Raw genomic sequence first — 24,312 nt, forward strand, 5'->3', positions numbered from 1 at the left:
GGAATTCCATACTTGCAAGGACTCCTGGTTTTCTATTAACTAGAGGCTGGGATGACTTCTGTTTTGCTGCTCAAATACTTCCATGCATATTGCTCATGTGAACAATTTCTATGCAAAGCACATTTCCTAACACTTAAGTCGATGCTGTCAGAGGTAGCTATCCCTGCACCTCATTAGAAGACAAGAACAAGGCCCAGGCAGCTCTGTGTACCATGTAATGCAGCTGTGCAGGGAAGGAAATAATTAAGCCCATCATGTGAACCAAATCCTTCAGGACATACCCCTTAATGAGATTTATTGAACCCACTCTCCGCCTTGGTGCTTGCACAAAGGAGGCAGAGAGAGTGAGGAAAAACCCTCCTTTGCAGCATCAAAATAGAACTAGAAATGTATTTGGGGGTTATTCACACTTTTAAAGAAAAGAAGCATTAAAAAGAGATTTGCTATTAGGTTTTATATCTGCTTAAGGTTCTCCCACAGATTTTATTTCCTCTGCCTCACAGTTTTAGTCTGGATTTTTGGTTGGGTTTGTTTGCTTTTTTACCATCACTACCTACCTCACCTCAGAAGTTCTCCCCAGGCCTTAATGCATCTAAATTCCTCATCTTCAAATGGTTTTTCAGCCACACATGGAGACTGACCATTTCTGCCCCTTTTTTGTGGTACTGGAAGCATGAGTTTAATTTTCTCACGTGCTTTTATTTTTACTTCATGATTTTGACACTTCTCCTGTGTCTTCCTTAGGTTATGGGGAGCCACCAGCTCCTCCCCAGCTTTTTGTATGACATTTCAAGTTTTCTCCTAACTTTCCACCCAACAGAGTAAGTCACCAGGTGCTGCTCTCTCCCACTGCAAACCTGCAGCTAGCAATAGGCCTGACAGCTGCACTTCTTACCATTAGAGTTTGCCTTTTCTTGCCATGCAGAGCTCCCCTTACAGCTACACCAGGCATCAGAGCCACACCACCACTGCCTTGGCAGAAGGACCAGGCACTGTGGGATGCCCAGATCCACACAGGTACCCAGGGTGCAGAGCTGCTTTCCCGTCTACTAGCCTGAGGAAGACTCATTAGATCAGAGCAAGTCAGAAAGAGTATATAAAATTATCTTTTGTTATAAAAAGAACCAAAACCATGTACGATATTTTGTATACTGTAATCAAGTTTGTTAAATACATACATAGGTATGTAAAAAAAACCCCACCTACACATAGGTATGTAAAAAAAACCCACCTAACCCTAACCAATATCTTAAGGAGACCTACAAGGATGCTAGAGCGGGACTCTTCATCGGGGGCAATGGGTTTAAACTTAAACTGGGGAAGTTCAAGTTGGAGATAAGGAAGAGGCTCCTTATTGTGAGGGTGATGTGGCATTGGAACAGGATGCCCAGAGAAGTGGTAAATGTTCCATCCCTGGCAATGTTCAAGGCCAGACTGGACACATCCTTGGGCGACACTGTCTAGGGTGAGGCATCCCTGCCCATGACAGGGGGTTGGAACTAGATGATCTTTAGGTCCTTTCCAAGGCAAACCATTCTATGATTCTATCCTAAAGATTCAAACCCAGAGGCCACTGTGTGCAACAAAGACCTATAATAATTTTTTCAATACAGACCCCAGAGCTGGGATGAAAGTTCCATCTTACTAATTACTCAAAACACATAAAGCACAGAAGAGTGTTTACATCACTGTCACTACTAGCTCTCACTAAGAGCAGCATGGCGTGCTCAGTCATGAATGTCTGCTCTTCACGTCTGCAGTGACTGTGACTATGAATGCAAATGGCAAACAACATTAAAATGGGGGAAAAAAGACTGAAAAGGTAAGTGAAGGCTTTATGCAATCACATCTGTATTCTACATTGTATTTCAGCGTCTATACATTACCAACGTTCATTACAAGTGACTGTTGCTCCTTATGCTTCAGACTTATTTGAAAGGTAGTTGAGCCATACACTGATGAGGGCTGTTTCCCACAAACAGTTTTGTTGCACCGAGTAAATCATTTTAAAATTGAGCAACTTCAGTTTATTTTCCTGCTCTTAGAACTATTTCCCATCTTTCACAAACCACACTCACTTCGGTATCCAATTCAAATATGGACTTGATGATCTGAAAGGTCTTTTCCAACCTAGCTCATTCTACGATTCTATGTCCATCCCTTATCAGGGAGTGACAGTGTGGGCCCTGATGGAGTATTTTGGTCATGCCATAGACTAAAGACCAGGTTGACTCTTGAAAAGCTCCTAAATAATAAATACAAAATGTTTCAGCCAATAAAACATAGTTATTCACATCAAGACAACACTGTCAAATACAATACTTAAAATCCAAAATTTGCACAATTGTTTCTGTATCATTACCCTGCTTTTTTGATTGGCATATTTATCTTTGATAAGCAGTCAATTATTGAATACCATTAAAAATGGACGTTTTTGGTGTACTGGCCTTTGAGGTTCACAGCTTTTTAATCTTTCTCTCCTTTTTCCATTTCTACAGACTACTGCTCCAAATTACACTACTTCATGTCACCACACACTTGAAACCAACAGAAAAACGGTAGATTGCCAAGAGCTAGGAAAAGCTCTTTAAATGTATTTGTATTTTGAGTATTTGCATATTGAAAAGTATTTGCATATTGAGTATTTGCATATTGAAAATTCATAGAAAACAAGTTAGATGGTGCCAATTCTGGCTTCTTCATGAGGCTGATGAGGTTACACAGCTGAGAGACCATCCCCTCTTGTTTCTGCTCAGGATTCTCTTAACACCCACATGCAGTCAAAGATTACCGAGTCCCCACCCAGATCATGTTTTTTCCTCTCTTCAAGCACAGGATCAAGAGAGCAGAAGCTGCTCTTTACCAGAGAGCCTCCGATGCACCCCTAAATAAACCTCTGTGCCATGAAATCCTATTCACACATCCCCAGTGCTTCCTGCTGCATCAGGTTTCTCCTCCAGATGTTGCTTTATGTGTGGCTGAGCACCAGAGCACAGGCTCATCCCTCACACAACATACCAAACACGAGAGGCCACATGGCTTTTCCCTCCATAGGAGCTCTAGTGTGAGTCTCTCCTACACTGATCACCCATTTTTAATGCATCTGCAGCAACACAAAACCTCCAGGGATTTCTGATCTTTTAAAAAGTTTAGCTGAAGTTAAGCAGTAACTTCAAAAGCCACTGAGAAGTAGAAGGAGATGGGCAAGGAGGAAAGACTGACAGCACAGTCACATAAGGCATTTTCCTTATCAGATCAATCTAAAACCCACGAAACCGTAACTCCAAACCAAATGGAAGATGAACAGTGCAGTTAGTTACTTCCACATAATTCAGTGCTGCACACTGAAGAGATGTGACATTTCTACAGTGTACAATGTAGCAACAATAACTTGGTTCAGAGAACAGCAGAGCTGCAGCCATGCAGTATTTATAGTCCTCTCTCCTCAGCTTCTTCTTGCTGCTCCTTTTCCCCCTGGCAAATTAGCTGGGATGCTGCTTCCCAACCACAGCTGCTTCCACTGCCAGAGGAGAGCCTTCTGCAGACTAAATAGTCCCAAAAGGACACAGGTCACGTTTTCCCACACATTTGGCAAGTTTCAAAATGAAAAGGGTTCCAAATAACTGTATATATTTGAAGAAGTGGAATGAAATGTCAAAATTTTCCACATTCCCTTTTTTTTCATGGTAATATATACATCAGTGAATCTTCTATACAGAAATATAACCTTGTTTGAGGGCATCTCTCTACACCTAGATGCACACCTAGGAAAGTAAGTCACTAATAAGAGCAAAGCTCAAGTAAATTCAACTATTGAGTAGCTAAGGCATGTCTGTAAGCTCCTCAGCAGACAAACAGGCATTTATTGTGCCAGTACTCTGACTCACACAAACACGAGTCAACAAAAATCATAACCACATTGGCAAACTCCAGTAAATATTTCAGTGTAACTTCTTAGCTCTATTTCAAAGCCACAGCAGCCCCACTTTGCGTTTCTGAACCAGCTCCCAGCTGACCAGCCAGCTTATCTGCACAGATGTCTGCACAGCCATGTAGAAATACCCATCTCTGTAAATCTATGAGAATGGTACAGAAAATGGGTCTACTGAAACACTCAAAAATGAAGCATTTGGGAGCATTCAGCGTCAGAATTAGCATGTTTTAATTAACACAAGTTAAAATGACACATTTCATCAATTTAACCCTAACTTCTCTGAACACAAACGGCCCTTAGAATCTTAATGCTATCAGAGCATCCCAAGTGTTTTCCCTGTTTCATGTAAACAGAAATATGTCATCAACCTGGAATCATAGAATGGTCTGGGTTGGAATGGACCTTAAAGCTCATCCAGTTCCAAGCCCTGCCACTGGCAGGGACACCTTCCACTAGAGCAGCTTGCTCCAAATCCCTTCCAACCTGGCCCTGAACACTGCCAGGGATGGGGCAGCCACAGCTTCTCTGGGCTTTTCTCTGAAGACTCTTATTTGTAGGTAAGCTCCTTATTATTATTACAGCTCCTGAAATCAAAGATAATTCACAGAATGTGAATACCAGAAGCATTCACGTGACTATCAGATACTTTACACCGCCTGGATTAGTAAAAACCTGCTAAATCAGCCCAGTTCTGCTCATGAAACTACCAACTGCTGCTTTAACACCACACTCACTGGATTTACAGAGAGCTGAAGGTACTTCCCACTGTAAGGCTCCAGGCAGTCCATCAGTTTTGTAATAATCAGAGACTCCCAGATGTCTTTAACACTAACAGACCCCAAACACACCCACTGTGCACTTATTTTCCCTATTAAATTGAGAGCTCAAATACTGAGGTAAGGACCAGGACCAAGGTTTGCATCCCTGCACATACATGCATGATGGATTCAAATATCACTTGCGAGAGACTTAATAAGCAAACCTGATTTGATTCAAGCTCAGCCAAGAACGAAGAGACAAGCTAAAATATATTTAAAATTCAGAACAGAAAGAACTCCCCATGGACCTTTTCAGAACTAAATACAAAGCCTACAACTACTTGAGCGCTTACTGAAACGAATATATATTCACATACTTGTGACTCTCTTGGTTTTTTGCTATGCTTGTCTACTCTAATCACCTTTTCCCCAGCACCCTAAACATAACAGAAATGTTTGTGGAGTGCGTGGCAGCAGAGAATGGTCCTCAAAAATGCCAGATGCCTTCCAGCTTTAGGTTATTCACTACTTATGGCAGCCAGCTCATGCTAGCAGCAACAAACAAATATTACTTCTTGTCCAAATACAGACAATACAAATATGTACACAGAGAACCTCCACGGTTCCACACATTGGCTCTTTGAAGACACTAAGCAGACACAGGAAAAAGGCAACATCAAGAATTTGGGCAACAGAATATGCTAAAATAATACAAGTTAGCACAAACCCAGGGATGTTCTGTGTAAGTGCAAAGCAGACATACAGGAGAGATGCCTCAGCCGTTTCTCACCCAGGCACCAGACAGCTTCTTCCAGTTCCCTGGACTTGCAGTATCATACAATGGTTTGGGATGCAAAGGACCTTAAGATCATCCAGTTCCAATCCCCTGCCATGGGCAGGGACACCTCACCCCAGATTATGTTGCCCAAGGCTCTGTCCAACCTGGCCTTGAGCACTGCAAATATGGAGTATTTACCACTTTTTTGGGCAACTTGTGCCAGGGCCTCACCACCCTACAATAAGGAAATTCTTCCTTATATGAAGCTTAACCAGCCTGAATAAATGTGGAGTATAGGAACCCATAAGTAAAAGATATGATAGAAAAACAAATCTACCAGAATCCGGGAAGTTTCAAGCTTTACTGTCTCAAAATAAGTTGAACGTAACTGGCTGCTCTCATTTAGGCAGAATTCAGCGCTCTCATACAAATATTCTCCACTTTAAGCAGAAAAAAATAGGGCTTTAAATAGGACAAGCACAGCAGCAGGGAAAAATCCTTCCCAAACTCCAAATGCTACTGGACAGTACTGCTGCCCAAACAAACAGTCTTCCAGAACTTTTAATCCAAAGTGTCATTGTGCTGCTTTCCACCAGAGGTTTCCCAAGCACAGGAACTACAGCAGGAACCCTTAGGGCAACAGCTTTCTAGATCTGCCACCGCCTCCTCTCATAAAATGGGACAGCCACAAATTCAGAGCACACCGCTCTGGCTGCTGGCTTCTCCAACAGCTTACTTAGGATAGTATAACCTTCATTAAAAAGGTCCCTTTAGGGAAAACACTGAACAGTCAGGATCAGAAGATATTTAACTAACAGTGGTATTACAAACAGTTGGACTGACAATCATGTGAAGCAGAGCATGGTTTAGTTTGTATGTGAGCACTCTGAAGACCTCTGGGTCATCAGCTAAGGAGAATTCAAATAAGAACAGAGCACATGAAGCAATTTGTTCACTTGGTACTTCAGTACATGATGGTCCTTAGCTACTAAACCAACTGCAGTATACCCAATACTCTGACTAAACATTAAAGTCAAGCTCAAGCATGAAATCCACACACCACCAACAATCCTTTCTGATCCCAAAAAAAACCATCTCCATGTCTTGCTAACAGTTTATGTGCAACTTATTCAGTGTCTATGCCCAATATTTCTGAAATGAAATGTTTCCACTACAAAACATATGCTTAGAAGGACTCACATTACTAGGACAGGTATATCCTGTAAAAGAAGAGGATTCCAAACAGCTTAAATTCTGAGTTTCTGATAACAAAACAAAACTAGCATCAGTTCCTGAATTTTCCTGCCTGTTCCTAGTAGATTAAAAAGAATATTCAGTTATGGAAAAAAAAAAAACACCTCCTTCCTCTGCTTATCTCACCATAAAATGGCAATATAATTAAAGTAATGAGTATTACTGCAAATTATAAGCAATCAGTGCTGAAAGAAAAAATGTGTCATCCTCAGTTCATGGCTCAATTATTTCATTTCCCAAATACTGCAAAATCCAGGATAGGTAATAAAAAATAAATCCTTTTGAAAAGCAAGAAGGTACTCACCTTGGATGTAATTTCTCACGTAACTCATCAGATCTGCCCAACACGACGACATTAACCCTAAACTTTGCAGTGCAAAATGTTCACTCTATTAGAAGGTGGACAACTTTGAAACTTAGACTGACAGAAAGACTTGTACCCACTTTCTATCCATACCTTTAACTGAATTTTGAGCCTTAAGTCAAAGGAAAACCTACCAATTCTGTTTAGGAAACAAGTGGCCCGTTTGCCTTTTTGACTTCAGCACTTTCAAAGGGTTGGGAATGTTATCAACTGTTGACCAAAAAGAAAAAAGTATTATCAAGAAGTGAATAAAATCCAGATTTCTATTACCTATAAGGAAGAAACCGCCTTACTCTACTCCAGCTAGCAGAGTACTGTATTTGCTATGCTTTCAGCAGTCCAGATGGCTCCATGTTATTTACCTCCAAACAATGGTTACTGCATTGTGGAAACACTTGTTACCGTTGTGACAACAGGAGGGAGACCGCTCTGCCCCAGTTATAAATCACAAAGCACTCAGAGCAGCTGCAGCCTCTGTTTCTTTATCATACTCTTAAAGAGAGGCATTTTAGTGAAAGATGGGAATTTATTAACTTTCCTGGCTAATCTATGATAAGTGAAGACAGATGAAAGATGGAATAATGACAGGGAGGGAAACCAGAGCTCTGGCTGACCAGCACAAAGACAGCCAACCTACTCAGAAGTCAGTTACTCAACTGTCAGATCCTGTCTACAGTTCGAGTGCCTTGAACACACAGGTCAGTCCATTCCCATTCAGTTCAGTTTACTGGAAACACATTTAAGTTGGTGTAACAGGACAGGATTGCTAATATTTCGGGGGGCTCAATTAAAATTCAGTTAAGAAAATCATTTGGCATTACCAGAAGAAATAAACTAGTTTATGTCATGCTAGCAGTTTGCAAAGGAAACAGAAAAGCAAGAGAAAATGCAGCAATATACTTCAAATAATTTGATCAGCCTGTCATGGAAGATTAAACTGTTCTTGCTAAAAATACTATGAGTCACATCAATAGTAAAACATTTGCGCTAATTTAAGTTTTACCAAGTAAATTACCATGTAGCAAGCTACAAAGGTTAAGAGCTGCTGTCATATGATCTCAAGAAATTCACCAGGCCTAATTAATCTGGTTGTGTACAGTCTCTTGGAGAAAATCACAAGCAAAACAAGAAAGAGTGAAAACCACACACAACTGAAGTTGCTGTTGTGCTTTAACCCCAGCCAGCAACTAAGCACCACGCAGCAGCCGCTGTTCAGCTTATCGCACATCACCAGGGATACATTCTTCTCATTCCATTAATGTGGTACAGGGAAGGATGCCCTTCAAATGAGCAGCATGTGCCCTTCCTTGTAGCAGATTTCAAGCAGACTCCTGGAGGGAGTTTGCCTCCCCAGATGCAATTGCTCCGTTCAACAGGACATAGCTTCCTAATCAAGCCTACTTGTTAAACGTGGTGAGGTGAAAAGGAATCAGGTGAGGAACTAAAACATGAGGCTCATAACATGCTATGAACACATGTCCTGAGTTCAGCTGTAACAATTCCTAGTAGCTGGTGCAGTGCTGTGATTTGGCTTTAGTTTGAGAACAACACTGATAACACACCAATGTTTTAGCTGTTGCTAAGTAATGCCTACCCCAATCAAAGACTTTTCAGTCTCACACTCTGCCAGTAAGAAGAGGCAGAAAAAGCCAGGAGGAAGCAAGAGACGGGACACCTGACCCAAACTAGTCAAAGGGGTGTTCCATACCACAGCACACCATGCCCAGTACAGAAACTGAGAGGAGTCACCCAGAAGGCCCGGATCACCACTCAGGTCAGGCTGGGTATCAGTCAGCAGGTGGTGAGCAATTGTACTGGGCATCACTTGTGTTTACTGTTATTTCTATTTCCCTTCCCTTTTTAGGTTTATATTCTCTCCCCTTATCATTATTATTGGTGGTAGCAGTAGTAGTTTTGTATTATATTTCAATTACTGGACTGTCCTTATCTCAACCAGTGGGATTTACATTCTTTCAGTTCTCCTCCCCATCCCGCTGAGAGCAGGGGGAGAAATGGAGTGAGTGAGCAGCTGCATGGTTCTGAGTTACCAGCTAAGCTTAAACCATGACAACACAATTTACAATGAATGAGACTTAACAGACTAAGTACGTACAGCAAGTAACAAAACATTCCCAAGAGGTTCTTGAGCTGCCTAAATGGGATTATCTCCATATACATAGGAGCATATTCAACAAGATTACACTCATTTATATTACAACACATGTCCATGTGCTTTAACACAGCAGATATGTAGAGCAGAAGCAGATCTCAGGCATCTGTACAGACAATACACTGTCTTTTAAACTAATAGTTATATTCTAGGATAGGATTCTTCTAAGTGAATAGTTTTACTCTAGGATAGGATTCTCTCTTCTTTCCCTTATGAATAGATAGCAAACAAACAAGGTTCCATGAAACTGGAAGCACAACAAATGGAAGAACAGAAAAATCTTTCCACAACTTACAAATTCAAAAGCCTTTGCACATTTTGGGTAGCCACATGTACACAATGCATTAAGATCACAAACTCAGTTCAAAACAACCAGATATCAGTTTTCAGTCTCATTAGCAACCCACCATCCCAGGGGAAGTCACTGTTCCCAGGTAAACACATCTTCTCTGATAAAGAGACTGGAGAAAGGAGAACAAAATTGACAGATGCACACAAATCTCAGTGGAGATCTCCAGTTAGACTAATAAAACCCATGCCAATCAACCACATTATGCAATGCTTATTTACTTTTGCTGAAAATACACGGAAATTTTCATGACAAAGGAATTACAACAGGAACAGAAAACCCTCCGAAGGCAGCCTCTGACATTTTATGTAAAGGACACCCAAGTCCAGCTGCCTCCAGTCGAGCACCTGTGTGAGAGCTGCAGCGTGCTGATTCCTCTCATAAAACACATCCTCCCTGTGAGAGTATTACCTGTGTTTCCATGCCTCTACTGATACCACAACATGGGCTTTGGATTGGTTTATCAGTGGGTTTACTCTCTGTAGTAAGGCTGTTGGTTGCACTGGCACCAAGTTCTGACAGGCACTATGTACCCATCCACCTCGCCGCAGCACAGCTGCGTTTCCTTCAGGTGGATCATGCGATCCCCATCCCAGTGGATATCTCAGTGACCTCTGTTTGGCTCTGTGCTAGTTATGCGCCTAGACAGACACCCTGTGTATGTCCAGATGATGACCTAGCCCATTTATTAACAAAGTATTGCATTTAAGGCCTGTTGACCTGGGTTCTGTGGAGAAGCAATAAACACTGTCCCTGCTCTGAATCACCACAGAGGTATTGAGCACATTAGTGAAACTTCATTTATGAAAACCAACAAAGCATCTGAGCCACAGACCTAAAACCCTTGTTCATATAACACAGTTCACAAACCACAGTTACACCAGGCATCAATTTGTTTGGATCTTCCGGTATGGATCTGCTGCACAAAACATCAGCTATTATTTCCACAGAGGATTTATTCAGCACTGTGTCCCTACTGATAATATGAATGTAATTTAGAGTCTCAATTTTTACAAACATGGATCTTTCTAGAATACAGAAAGTATAAATGCAATTAAAGAAAGCATAGTCATTTTTCTCTAACTTTCAAATAGTTCCAACCCCTGGGCAATGGGCAGAGACACCTCATACCAGACTATGTCACCCAAGGTTCTGTCCAACCTGGCCTTGAATGATGCCAGGGATGAAGCATTTACCACTTCTCTAAACAATCTGTTCCAGGGCCTTACCACCCTCACAGTAATAAACTTCTTCCTTATATCTAACATGAACCTCCCCTGTTTCAGATTGAATCCATCACCCCTTGTCCTATCACTACAGTCCTTGATGAAGAGTCCCTCTCCAGCATCCTTGTAGGCTCCTTCAGACACTGAAAGCTGCTCTGAGGTCTCCACACAGCTTCTCTTCTCCAGGCTGAACAGCCCCAACTTTCTCAGCCTGTCTTCATACGAGAGGTGCTTCAGACCCTGATCAGCCTCTTGGCCTCCTCTGGACTTGCTCAAACAGCTCTATGTCCTTCTCATGTTGATACCACAAAAAGATACCACATCATTGCCTCAGTGAGACTATGGGCCACAGCTTCAGCTGGGAGAGATAAAATGAGCATCACGGGAAACCCATGAATTTAACCTATCCAGTGTTATCTAGACAAAACCTATTTTGGTACCATAGTAACAATCCCACCTGCCATGGTGCACTTGGGCCACAGCTTGCACTGCAAGCCTCTGTCTCTATCCAGCACAACCTCACCTTCCTCAACAGCTGTGTGATGTGAGCAGGTGCTGTTTACCCAGCATCTCAGCTCAAACGAGTCATACACTCATTGCCAATAACAATACACCTTTGTTATTGGCATTATGAACATATAACACTACCACTGGCAGATAAATCAGAAGAAATTAATACAGCCCTGAAAAGGAGTACAGAGAACATTGTCTGAACACAAATTCCACAGGACACTTGCATGGAAATTCTAACTACTTGAGGGTTAGGCAGGAAATAGAAGAGAGAATAAACGCTATTGAGGGGAAAACAGGACAATGTTTATAGGAACATTTTTCAGGTAAGCCTTCAGAGGACAAATCACATGAGTATCTCATGTGCCTCATTAGCACCACTAAATGCAAACACAATAGTAAGCAACCAGAATTGAGTATCATCACTAAGTGTGAACAGAATCAGGTGTTAATGGCCTATTAGCATCATAATTAGCAAATGGGATATTTATGCTCATTCAATCTCCAAACAATATTTTGAATAGCTTAAACAATGACATTAGCAGTAAGAGCACCTCCTGAAGTGGAACGTTTCCAATTCCAAGGTTGCTGAGCTTCCCCAGGATGCACTAAGTTTAGTCTTGGAGCTCCCAGATGCTTTGAAAACTTTCAGAGAGAAGGGTTCTCTTCTTCCCAACTGCCTTCCAACAACCATCATGCTGGCAATGCTTTGTTGCCAGCACTGACCAGGTTTCCTTACCACATTGAGCAGAGAACTGCAAGGCTGAGGTTGATATGCTCCCCAGTACAACAGCATTCACATGTAGCTGTCTGGGTTTGACCCCGTCCTACTCAAAGAGCATTAGCAGAAACCTTTCTGCTCTGTTCCAAGAAGTCTCTTACCCTTATTAGAAGCTTTGCTGTGGTGATCACAGGCTACAAAATCCATACAGTATGATATTCACTGGTTTAAAACAGAAGTTACCTTTTTTCACAATCTACAAATTTCAACTGGAAATTTCATTTTTTAGCTCTCATGCTGCACAACTCAGTGAACAACAGTTCCACGTACACTTAATCTACCACCTTCACGCTTCTGAAAAGCTCAGTTCCTTCACACTCAGCTTTCTCTCTAAACTGAACTCACTTCTGGATTTTCCCTTTGCATCTCATCCAACTCCATGAGACCCAGAGATACACAGCATTAAAAAATTATGTCCCACTAAGCATTAACATAGCAGAAAAAATGCTGCCCTCAGTCCTTTTCTCAGGGCCTTCTTGTTCTTGCCAAACACAAAGCTGAGCTCTAAAAATTAACACCAGCATTCTTTAAAATTAGGACTTGTGATCTTAAACCAGCAGGTACTTCTTGGCACAGAGTCCATCCCTCCATGCCACAGCTGACATGCAGGCACTGGAGACTCTTGAGAAAACAAATCACAGCTTGAGTTCACCAAGTAGCTACTCTGCATGCAGGCTACATGACTGAGCTCTCAATAAACCCGTTGTAACACAAACACTTAGAGGCCAAATTGTGATACTATATTTGCTCTATTCTTAGTCTTTCCCTCAGCATCAGATACTCAACCAATATAGATTTTAAAATTAAACAACAACCAAAAAAACTTTTACTGATATTGACTGCACTATATAAATTGCTTTAAACAATGTCATTGGCATCCCTGAGAGGCCTTTTGCTGTTGAAGGACCACACAGCTATACTTTAATGATGTAATGTGATGATTCAGATGAGGCTTTGAAGGGTTTTGTCCATACTTCTCACAAACCTCAATTATATTATTTTCCTTATCATCTCAAACCTATATAACCTAACCCCCTATTACAACACTGATCTTCTCTATTCAACCTTAAAATAAAGGACACAGTTACTACATACTTGAGTTGTTGCTTATTAAAGGACAACCAGTGTTCATGACAATCCCTATAACCAGGTCTAATGCAAACATCCTAAACTAAGCTACACACCAGCCCTTCTCCTTGCACAGCTAGAGTGAGAATAAGCCTAGAAAGTTCAAAGGATAACATTTGATGCTCAGCTTTGTTGCTTTTTTCTTTTCTAACTCTAGGACTGTTCTGCAAGGGAACCAGACATACTACTCTTTCCACCCCTCCTCAGCCTTGAGTGATAGCTGCCCTGTCTTTCTCTGGCCTGAAGGGTTTTACAGCCTCTGCTTTTAACTGCCTGTTAGATTTCTGTTGAGAAAGGCAGAGAAAGATACCAAAGACTGTGGTAGGTTACACTTTGCTTATCCCATGGCCACCAATGACATCTGCAACAGCAATCTCCACAGTAACTCTGGAATAGGATCCAGTAAATAAGAAATGAAACACATTTCATTTTAACCACTAGTGGTTAAAGATTTCTCTTCTTGGCAAGGGATGAAGTGGATGTGAATGCTCTGGGTAAGACAAACTAAAAATCTAACTTACCTATTTCTTTTGCCATAATAAAATGGATAAAATCCTAATGAATCCACTTAACTTGCAGCTTCTTTTCAGTACAACAGCAGAACTAACATAACATTTAGTTGGGTAGAACTGGAAGTCAGTATAAACTCTTCTGCATACTCCTCTGATCATGACTTTAAATGTACTACACAAAAACCTTGTACCTTACCAATGCCTGATTTTGGGATCATTGTCATTCCAGTGGCTTGGGATGCAGGAAATAAAAGGTTCCACACACACATAACTGTCAACTACTTACCCACAATTGTATTTTCACTGGGTTTGAAACACATTTCAACAAACTGAAAACAACTGCTCTTAGGCCACTGCACTCTCTTCACAAAAACCTTTTACAAAGGACAGACCACACTAATGATGATATTAAGGCGACCTCACCCACCAGCCCTCAAGGCAACGCATTCCATCATAACCTAAGAAATCATGACAACCTTTGCAAAGGAGGAGAAGCACATGAAAAGATGATTTCAAGCATTACAGCAAGTTTTATGCACTTCCAGAGGACAATACCAATAGTCTCCCCAGTGACCTGGGAGCAACTCCAGCCAGGGAATGTTGACATCCTGCTGGCATTCCTCTGACTGAATAAATGATGGGTGCACCTAGAATATTCCTTAACTAGTTCAGTGACCCTTCTGAAAGTATTAGAATTCAATGAGCCTGCCAGGAATTTGCTACATATTGTCCTCTTTAAGAAAGCCTGAATTCAAGGCATGTCCCCATTACAGGCCAGCTCATTAATTCAATTATCCACATCCAGAAACTAGAGCAGGAACTCACACACCCCCTGGATGGGGCCAGATGTTCTTTTAGCAAAATGCTTTTCACTAATGAACAAGTGGGTTTGGTCTTCCTCACAGACAGGTGAATTAATGAAGAAATTTTAGAGAAATTATTAACTGATTATCATCATCAGAAAACAGCGTGCAACATTCAGTGAATACATTTCTTCAGGAAAAATAAGTTCTATTACACTTTCTCAGCTTCATAAACTATTTACACCAGCAAGCTTTCAGCTGACTGCTTCAGGCAGCTCAAATATCACACAAATTAGGGCCATCAAGAAGGTGTTTAGTGCATTCTCTGCCCCTAAGCAAGATTAAATAGACCCAGGTATATGCCACCAGGTAACTCTTGCTCTTACAAGTGTTCAGTGACAGACTCTACAAGCTCCCTAAGAAATTTGAGACCAAAATAAGTATTAACCAAGAAACCCTTGCATACATGGGCAGTGTGCAACGTGTGGCATCCACTGTACCAGCCTCCCAGGCTTCCACGTGGCAGAAGTATCAAGTATACAACATGGCCATGAAGCAAGAACGTACAAAACATGGGATTTCCTGCAGCAAATGTTTATGGTTACCCAATAAACTCCCTTCAATGTTACATGTGTGTTTTGCTAAATGCCTGATAGTGTTCAAGTAGTTAATACAAATTTACTTTTGAGTAATGTCTTGAAAGAGCATGAGCATGGTTTGAACTGACAAAATTATACCCACATTTTATTATAGCACAACTGCATATACCAATTACTTGCTCCAGTTCTATTACTAGGGAGTTGTTTCAGCTTGTTGTTTTGTTTTTTATGTTCTATTTTTACATTAAATTTAAGCCAGACAGCTTTCAAGGCAAAAAATAATGTTCTTGAAGGTACATAGCAAGACAAAATGCCACCTTTTTAACACCCTTAGGTGCTACCAGAGCACAAACATTTTTTGTACATATTTGCAACTATCAACACGAGCACAGAGACTGAGCACACTGAAGTGTAAGATGTTCAGGAAATCAGGAACTAGTGCATCAGCCAGAACTGCCCAAGGGGATCTAAGCTCTCCCACTGATATGATTCCACAGCCTCAGTGGAAAACAAGTCTAAAGCAGGAATTCAAGTAATTTTTGTTCATTTTCATATTGGGTTTTGTTTTCCGGTTGGTTTGCATCTGAATCTGATTCTGCAATGCAGAATTTCTGTACTGCTTAAGGAAAGACGTAATATTTACATGGAAAGCTGAAGTCCTTATCTTTTAACCAACTGGCATATAAATAAAGGTCTAGAAAACAAGTCTTCTTGTTCATTCTGCTGGTCACCAGTTAAACAGATGCTTTTCAAAGACGACATTTAAAAGTCTGTATGCATGATGCTGCTTTACAAACTTTTCAAAATATAATTTATAGTCATTTACTGAGAGATTACAACAGAATAAACTGTTTACAAAAAATAAACCCAAATTCCCAAACTGAAAAGCTACAGCTACCATCTAGTTCAAGCAGAAGAGAGAAGAGAGAAAGATTATTTTGCAATATGAGAGTTCACAGAGCTGGAGAGAAGCTGAAATATCAAGCAGTAATTTCATAAACAATTCAACTGTAGCCAAATGCTAAGAGGGGAAAAAACAGAACAACAATTGCAACAACACTGTGGAACAAGGCTTGGGTTAACAAATACACTGAAAACACAGTATAAATTACCATTAGATTATACCTCACAGGACCACTGTACACTTCTAGATGACCAGTAAGGAAATGTCAATATTTGAGGACCTCAGTATGACAGGTTAAAAATGATAGAATCTTAGCTATCAATAAATATGAATACAGTGAATATACTACTACATATGTCATTTCACACTACATAATATTCCATCACACTGAATGAAACCAGTAAACATGAACAAACATTTTCTGCTAAAAGCATATTATCAAGAGCCAGGAATGTTGCTGAACTGCTACACTCAGTGTAACTGACAATGTATTTTTGTCCCATCTGGTTTGGCAGGTAAGGGAGCTTTACAAAAAGGGAAGGAAAAAGTAGTACAATGAGTTTAATTTCATAGAGTATTATACTTTCTTTGTCAGGCTGAATTATCATGTAAGGAAAGTTCCACAGTAACCCTCAGGCTTAGTCCGGTTTTATTCACAGCAGAGAAAGATGGACCAAGTAGGTGGATTACCACAGGAGAGAGAATTTCCAGCAAAACATTTAAGTTTTCAGTTAAAAAGGCCCCTCCTTCTCTTTTCTGCCTTTCAAACATACAAAAGGTCTATATTTTAGGATCTCATTAAAAATGAAGCTCATGTCCTCACTAGAAAGGAAGGCAGAAATGCCACTGGACACAAGAACACTGTTGTATATAAACAGTTGGGATTAGAAATATAATCCACCAAAAACCAAAGGAACAGTGACACACTATGTTCCAGCTCCACAGGATACGAGCCAGTGCACTGCCACCACACAGCTCTGCCGAAGGTATCGTTCTCCTTGAGAAAAACTGACAGATACGGTGTTACTGGGATATATCAGGAAGGGGAACAGAGGAAAGAGAAGCATAAAAAAGCAAAATACTACCTTAGACTATTTTTTTGAATATGGATCTTTTAGGGACTTTGACATATTTTCTTCCATGTGGCCTTTAAAGGCCGCTTCAGAGGTCCTGCTCTTTGCATTAACACTTGTGTTTTTGAAGTCTGCTCTGAGGTGGCACTGATTTCAGCTGAGCTGCTGACACCAGCTGAGAATCTCAATGTACATAAACACTTTTGTTCCTTAAATGTTTTCCACGTTTTTTGAAGTCTAAAAATTTCACATCCCTCTATTCTGCACCTTCAGTTTAGAGCTGACTGACAAGCTAAGTGGCATTCACAGTGATACAAAAGCCTTGCTTTTCAAACCTGACTGTAAAAGTAAAAACAGAGTAAAACCAGAATTTGTCAAAAGCTAAATTCTTCTATGATGACATTTTCAAATATTTGTTTAGGGGTAATCCTTGCTATCAGGTAAACACTATGCCAATGAGTAGGTGACACACACTTTTCTGGTTCACACAGCAGAGGCATTTAAAAAAAAGAAAGAAAAAGGCATGTTTTCCTTCTGTAATGCTGTTTCATCACATTGAAATGGTAGGTTCAGTTCAGTGTTGCAGGTGGTGCTTGTGGTATTTGCAAAGCATAGATAACACCTCAGCTACAGGCTGGTAAGCTGGCAGACATCAGAGAGCAAACTGTGAAGATGATATTTGTGACTATCAGCACTAGTGAGAGTTGTGGGAAATCTTGAAACTAAGGTCAGAGTGCAGGAAAGAGAGGTACAGCTGCCTGTCCCCAGCTCTCATCCTTCACACAGTTGTAACTACAGAGAGGACAGCAATGGGGGTGCTCAGACTTACTGCCAAGGGAAAGAAAACAGAAGATTACAGCACCCACAGGCGTGAGGCAACTTCTGTGGTCTGAAAAGCCAGTAAGGATATTTAGTGCTGACCTTGCGATCACTCTTCCCTCACAAGGGGTGCTTCTCCCCCACTGGATGACCGTACCTCGTGTCCAAGAGTGGAGTTGTTCCTGTGGCTCACAAAGGGGAGCCTGCAGACTGCTCCTCCGACCTGCTGGGCTTGTGCTTTCCACTGAGGAATGGACAGATCCAAGTGGGTGTCACAGGGCTGAAAGTGAGAAACAGGAAAAGCATTACATTTCTGCAGGCTGTTGACTTCCCAAAAGCAGGTTTCAAACCCGTTTTAGAGAGAAGATGGTGGTGAGCAGAGCAGCCAGCCTTCCAACCTGGAAGCCCTGTGGATCCTCACCTCAAGCAAGAGGGTCACCAGGCTTTTATGGGATAGAGAAGCCAGGTCTGCCATACCTGCCAAGCAGCCACCCTGTGAGCTCATGCAGGAAAGAGAAACTCATTCTTGCAGAGATGGCTGAGCCACACAGAACAAGGATCCTGCAGAAGAACCCTTCTCTATTCACCACTAAAGCCACTTAAACCACTGAAGTCAGGTGAAACCCTTAACTACATGGATTTGAGAGCAATAAAGCCCTGTAAGTCATTCACTGCTGGCCACAATTTTCCCTTGGCTCCTGGCCCTGCTTCATTATGACAGAACAGTCAAAAAAAACAAAAAGGTGTCTCTCCAAACCCTCACCTAGATCCCTCCTCTCAGGATCCCACAGCTGACACATCTGGCTGATTCTCAGGAATTACACGCTTATAAACTGCAACTGGCTGCAGCAGACAAGTAGACAAGCATTGTCTATCATAAAGCATTGCCATTTAATTCTAAACTTTTCAACCTTTTCAGGTCTAACCTGAACAGCATTATCAGTTTGTGACGGGAAACAGGCAATGACTGAGCTAAATGAAGGTCTCTGGATACACATCAACTTCTGTTGCTCCCACAGAAATCCCAGCTTCTGGGAGTTACTAAAAAGCATTCTTAGTGAAAAATACAAAGTTAACAAAAATTAAGTGTCCACCAGACGCATTTGTTTTTATTACTCCTAGGAAGAAGCAATGGGTAACAAAGGATACGTGACTATAACTAGTAGGAAAAGTTGCTTAGGTTTTCCAGGCTATAATATCCTCCAGAAAATCCTTAGCATTTTCTGAAGAAGACACAAATAGTACAGTCCACTGCATTGCTGGTAGGATCACTCTGCAGTCTTATTAAAGCAATGCATAATAACAAACCTAATAACAACATACTGCACCAAAGTCATGTCCTATGAGAACACTGACTAATTGGATAGATATCATTTAAGAGGAAGTTTTGAATGCTCCATCCCTGGTGGTGTTCAAGGCTGGGTTGGACAGAGCCCTGGATAACACAGTTTAGTGTGAGGTGTCCTGCCCACGGCAGGGGGTTGGAACTTGATGAGCTTAAGGTCCTTGCCAACCCTAACTATTCTAAGAGCGCCATAACGTTTCATACAGCTACAGTCATTTATAGTGTACTTAGAAGTCTACTTTCAGAAGTAATGACTAGAGATATGTATACACACTAGGGTAAATTATGGGCCAGATTACCAAGCTTGCTACAACTATGACATGCTGCAAGGGGAACCTAATGGGAAAGCAGCTGCCCTAAGAGAGCTGGTGGAAGATTTCCACAGCTCAGTTACCTGCCAGATTAAAATTTACTCGCACTGCTAACATGGAAGCTCTTAAGGACATGTCCTGGGAGTAACCCAAAGGCTGGTAAGTGGCACAAGCTTTATTACACTCCACTTTTTCAGGTCGCGTCCTCTGAAAGTCAGTCTCTGGAGATGAGGGGAGCAGCAGCAGCAGCATCCAATCCCTCCTGTCTGCAGCTTGGCAGTGGGGCACAACTCAGGAATCCCTTGGGTTTCATAACTTCACAAACAGCACTCTATAGTGGAGGAAGTCAGCACACTCTTTTTGGATAACTGAAGAAAACCTCCACATGTTACAGTGCTCAATAAAATATTTGGAAATAGAGCTGAAATGGGAAAATGTTAATATACAATTTTAACCAAAACGTGAGTTTTAACTGAAATGCAACATGGTTTCCAGGGACACACCCTATTCACAGTATCATAGACTGGTTTGGGCTGGAAGGGACCTTACAGCTCATTTAGTTCCAACCCCTGTCATGGGCAGGGACACCTTCCACTAGATCAGGTTGCTCACTCACCATAAAAGCTGTTTTCGACACACATCTATAAGGAACATCAACGTGATTCACTACATGCCTACTGCACATCAGTTTTTGCACTCAGTCCTCCTTTTAAAATAGGTTGATGGGATCTGAGCACAGGCTCTTCTCATTACAAAAGCATCTTTTTGTACCCAGAAAAATCTTACTGCAAATTCTTTAATTATATGCCTAATTTAATTGCAGCCTACATTTTGGATGAAAATTAGATTGGAGCCGGTGTACAACACACTATCAGAGACACCTTAAGCTACCAAGACTGGTCCAGATTTCTTACTACAAAGTCTCTGAGAAGCAACACTGAAAATGGTTCCCAAGAAGGGACAAGTAACTCTAAGTCGTTCACAACCAAGACACCACCAGACTCCCATCTACAAAATTGACTAACTGCAACTTTTACAGTTAAATGAAGAAACTGAGCACCAGGTTCAATCAGAAACGCAAAAAGCCAAAGGGTGGGTAAGAAGTAAAGCTACATTTGGGAAAGATCTTTAAATTTCTTTTAGAGACATCAGTTTTCACCAGTGAAAGAGATTCTTTTACCAGCAGGATTAAATAAGTGGCATTTTAAGGACTTTTTCTAATACTTCTCTTGTTGCCTTTTCCACTGGTTACTTTTACCTACTTGTCCCACCTGAACGTCAGCAAATACATTCTCCCTGGTTACGAGTAACATAACATAACACCTTAACTGTGATAGGGATCACATCTAATGGTTTCTCGCCACTTCTCCTCTCCTTTAATACCTATTGTCTTTTTCCCTTTTTCTCACCTCCACTTCTTCCCCCTCAGTAATTACAAGATGTACCAGATGGTACAACCCGGGAGTGACCATCAGCTATTAAAAGTGACCCAGAAACAGCTCTCTCCCTATCTGAAGCTTAGTAATGTCGAAGGAGGATATCCAGAAGTCACAAACTACTCGAGATACACAGCCTCTTCTCACATCCCCAGGTAAAAGTCATAGTGGTGGAATGGCTGGATGATTTTATATATTTACATTGCAGCGTTAGCACAAATTAGAGTATCTTGATAATCAGATTAAGGACTCTTGGACATACTCTCTGGTGTACTCTGACAATTAAATGGTTTCATAGCTTCACAGTCTCTGCGTTGAACATAAAAATACTGTTTAACTAACTGGTTTTCTGAGGTTTACTTTCAAAACTGAGACAGAGTAAATATCCTGTTTGTAGTTGAAAGGCTGTTAGTCCCCGAACTGTATTTCCATAACAACTGAAATCTCATTACAATTCTCAGATTTTGTCAGGTATTCTCTCTGCTGATATTTTGACAGTAAAGTTTAATTAAACAAAAAGCACGTGTGCCTATGAATCTGATATTGCAAGGACGAATTGGTATACATGGCTAAGTATAACGCTGGTACTAAAACCTGGATCAGAGACATTTATAATCCAAATGTAGGAATGAAATAATTTAAATCAATTAGATATGACAAACCCTCCTACATGAAAGTGCAGTAACAACTTCAGGAGAATGATGCCAGTTTCGTCATTGCCACTCCATTTTAGAAAGGAAGCAAGCTCAGCAGTGTAGGAGGGAGCTGTGCCCTGCCATTTGGCTTCAGGGATGGACAACAGCCACTGCCCGGTTTTACTTAACTGTAAAGGCATTATCTCTGGTGCCTCTAAGAAAGTGTTAGCACAACACTTACTGCATCCCCTCATTAAGCACCTTGCTGCTCACCCATGCATAGCTATTGAGATACTCACAGCCCTCTCATGCAGCTGGGTGCAAGGCACATTTCCCTATACACTACCACACACCAGATCAACACATGCCCAGGAGTGGACATGGGTGCGCTGCTCTTCTCTGCTTTTTTCCATCAGAAAGACACAGCAGCCTGGCTGGTTTCCAAAGAAAGGGTTTGTTTGGAGTCTTTTAACCAAGAGCTCATATACTGCTTCCTTCTAACACAGAAACAATGTTAAGCATGAAATATAGCTACCATATCTCAGGGATCAGACAGAACCATATGCTAAACGTGTCACAGCAAAGAAAATCAAAATACTTTTTCAAATCTAATTTGAATTTAAATCTGATTCACAGTTTGCCTTATGTTTAATCTCACCATTTAGAAGTAGGTCTTTATTTGTATCAACACAAGTGTTGCACACCATTTTCCCCTCCTTCCTCAAAGAATGGAGATGTTAAAGCTGCTGTATTAAATCATCAGTAACAGTGGCACTTACAATTTGCTCCTAAGGGGTCTACACTGTACACTTCTTACCAACAGGATAATGCACTCCAGCAGCACACAGTATTTGCAGTACTGTTCACAATCCTATTTTCAAAGACTTTCAGATAGGGATGGCCCTTACACGCTGTGGTGTCCGAGCCAAAGTTACCCTGTGCTGGCTTACAGACTGGCTGACTTGAAGGCAACATATTAAAACAAGATTCCAGTTCTGGCCAAGGGCTGATCTCAGACCCCAGGCTTTTAACATGAATTAAATCTCATCTCCTTATTCTTAAAGATAACTGTGTCAAACACATATACTCAGCATCTCCGAGATGTCAGTGGCAATCATCTCCACAACCGAGTAAAAACCCAAGCATTTTTATTTTCAGTATCACTGACATCAAGCAAAAACACTTGTGTAAACTGCTGGAAAAGCGCCTCTGTCATATCCTTGTCTACTGATTGCTCCACACAGAGCCTCACAGCCTGATCTTTCAGTTCAGACACAAAGCTCTGTGCTAGGGAAACTGAATTCCAGGGTCAGCTACATTGCTATCCTAGCTCCAACCACACTATTTTCTTCTGGTTTCCCTCTATTCCTCTAAATCTGCAAGTTTCTATCCACAGGTGTAGGACTTTTCCCTGAAATTTCTGGAATGTGTTAATGCTGTGCTCACAACGAGATCACTGCTGGCAAGTTGAGTGTAAGTAAATACCATGCTAACTCTGTTCATTTTTAAAGAAGCAATGAAGCTTTTTATTGAAGTATGAAGACTGAAGGGAGACACTGGCTAGAAAAATCACCATCAGCCTATTTTTAAGTTATTTTTCCCTGGCTGAACTGAAAAATGCAGAAAGTAAACAGCATATACTGTTTACACTATACACCTATTCTCAGGATTCTTGGCTTGTGAATTCCAGGTGCTGCTTCTCAAGCAGGCAGGAAAATTAGATTCAAAAAAACATTGATTTTAGCATGACAGTGTTTTGCTGAAGTTAATAACATGCAGAGCATTATGCACGTATTTACATTCTTGATTAGGACAAGATTGAGAAGTTAGAAAATAGAGCAATGATCCTCCTGTAGGTTTCAGCGAAGGTGTTTCAGATATGCAGGAGATAGTTATAACACAGAAGAAATACACAAAGGTCAAAAAAAAAAAAAAGAAGTATTAAAAGGCTGAAGATAAATAACTTGTCTCCACTATCCTTACAGAGAGTTCACATTATCTAGGGTGCATACCTTTTTAATTAATAGAAAACTAGTTTGATGGGAAGATGTACGTCACCCTGGGGCTCTGAGGGGCTTCTCTAGAAACTCACAGTTCTGTTCCACAGCAAACGCTTACCAAACTCCCCAACGTAACAATCTGACCTCAGAAGCAGTGAAACTGGAGTCTGCCAACGAAACTTAAGACAGAAATATGATCAAGCCAATGCAGTCTCTTGCATAATTCACTTTCCCTTCTTCAGAGTGCTCTCAGCTGATCTGGAGGAGGAACACACCTCACAGCCCTCCACCTTCCTCACATCCCAGATACCCTAAAGACACCCTACCTGAGCAAGGCACACCCTAAAGGGGTGAAAGCCACAGGACCACTAGCTCCAGGAACACAGCACAAAGTGTGATTTCCAAGACTCAAATTACTCAGCAAGTGCTGTGGCTGCCAGCTATGAGCAGCACACAGTGAAAAAGAGCCAGGGCTATTGCTGAGTGGAGGAAGCAACTCATGGGATACAGCATCTGAGAAATTTCTAAGCTACAGGAAAACAGAAAGCTCAAATAACCTCAGCTGAGAGACAGGGGAGCACAAGTGTAGGGAAAAAGATAAAAGCTGGGATGGAAGCAGGGGA

General features: G+C 41.2%; 1 protein-coding gene across 3 annotated transcripts in view; it reads right to left on the reverse strand.

The window, feature by feature from the left end:
* The window catches only part of SHANK2 (SH3 and multiple ankyrin repeat domains 2), a 359,601-nt gene that overhangs the window by 332,567 nt on the left and 2,722 nt on the right, over positions 1-24,312 (reverse strand). For all 3 annotated transcript variants that reach the window (XM_057408748.1, XM_057408747.1, XM_057408746.1), the window contains exon 2: positions 18,120-18,242. The gene's annotated coding sequence lies outside the window, so the exon portion shown is untranslated. The remainder of the gene's footprint in view (positions 1-18,119; positions 18,243-24,312) is intronic.

Source organism: Pezoporus wallicus, unplaced genomic scaffold (assembly GCF_028554395.1).
Source record: "Pezoporus wallicus isolate ANWC-B61680 ecotype Strahan unplaced genomic scaffold, APGP_CSIRO_Pwel_v1 contig_6382, whole genome shotgun sequence".
In the NCBI taxonomy this organism is placed as follows: domain Eukaryota; kingdom Metazoa; phylum Chordata; class Aves; order Psittaciformes; family Psittacidae; genus Pezoporus; species Pezoporus wallicus.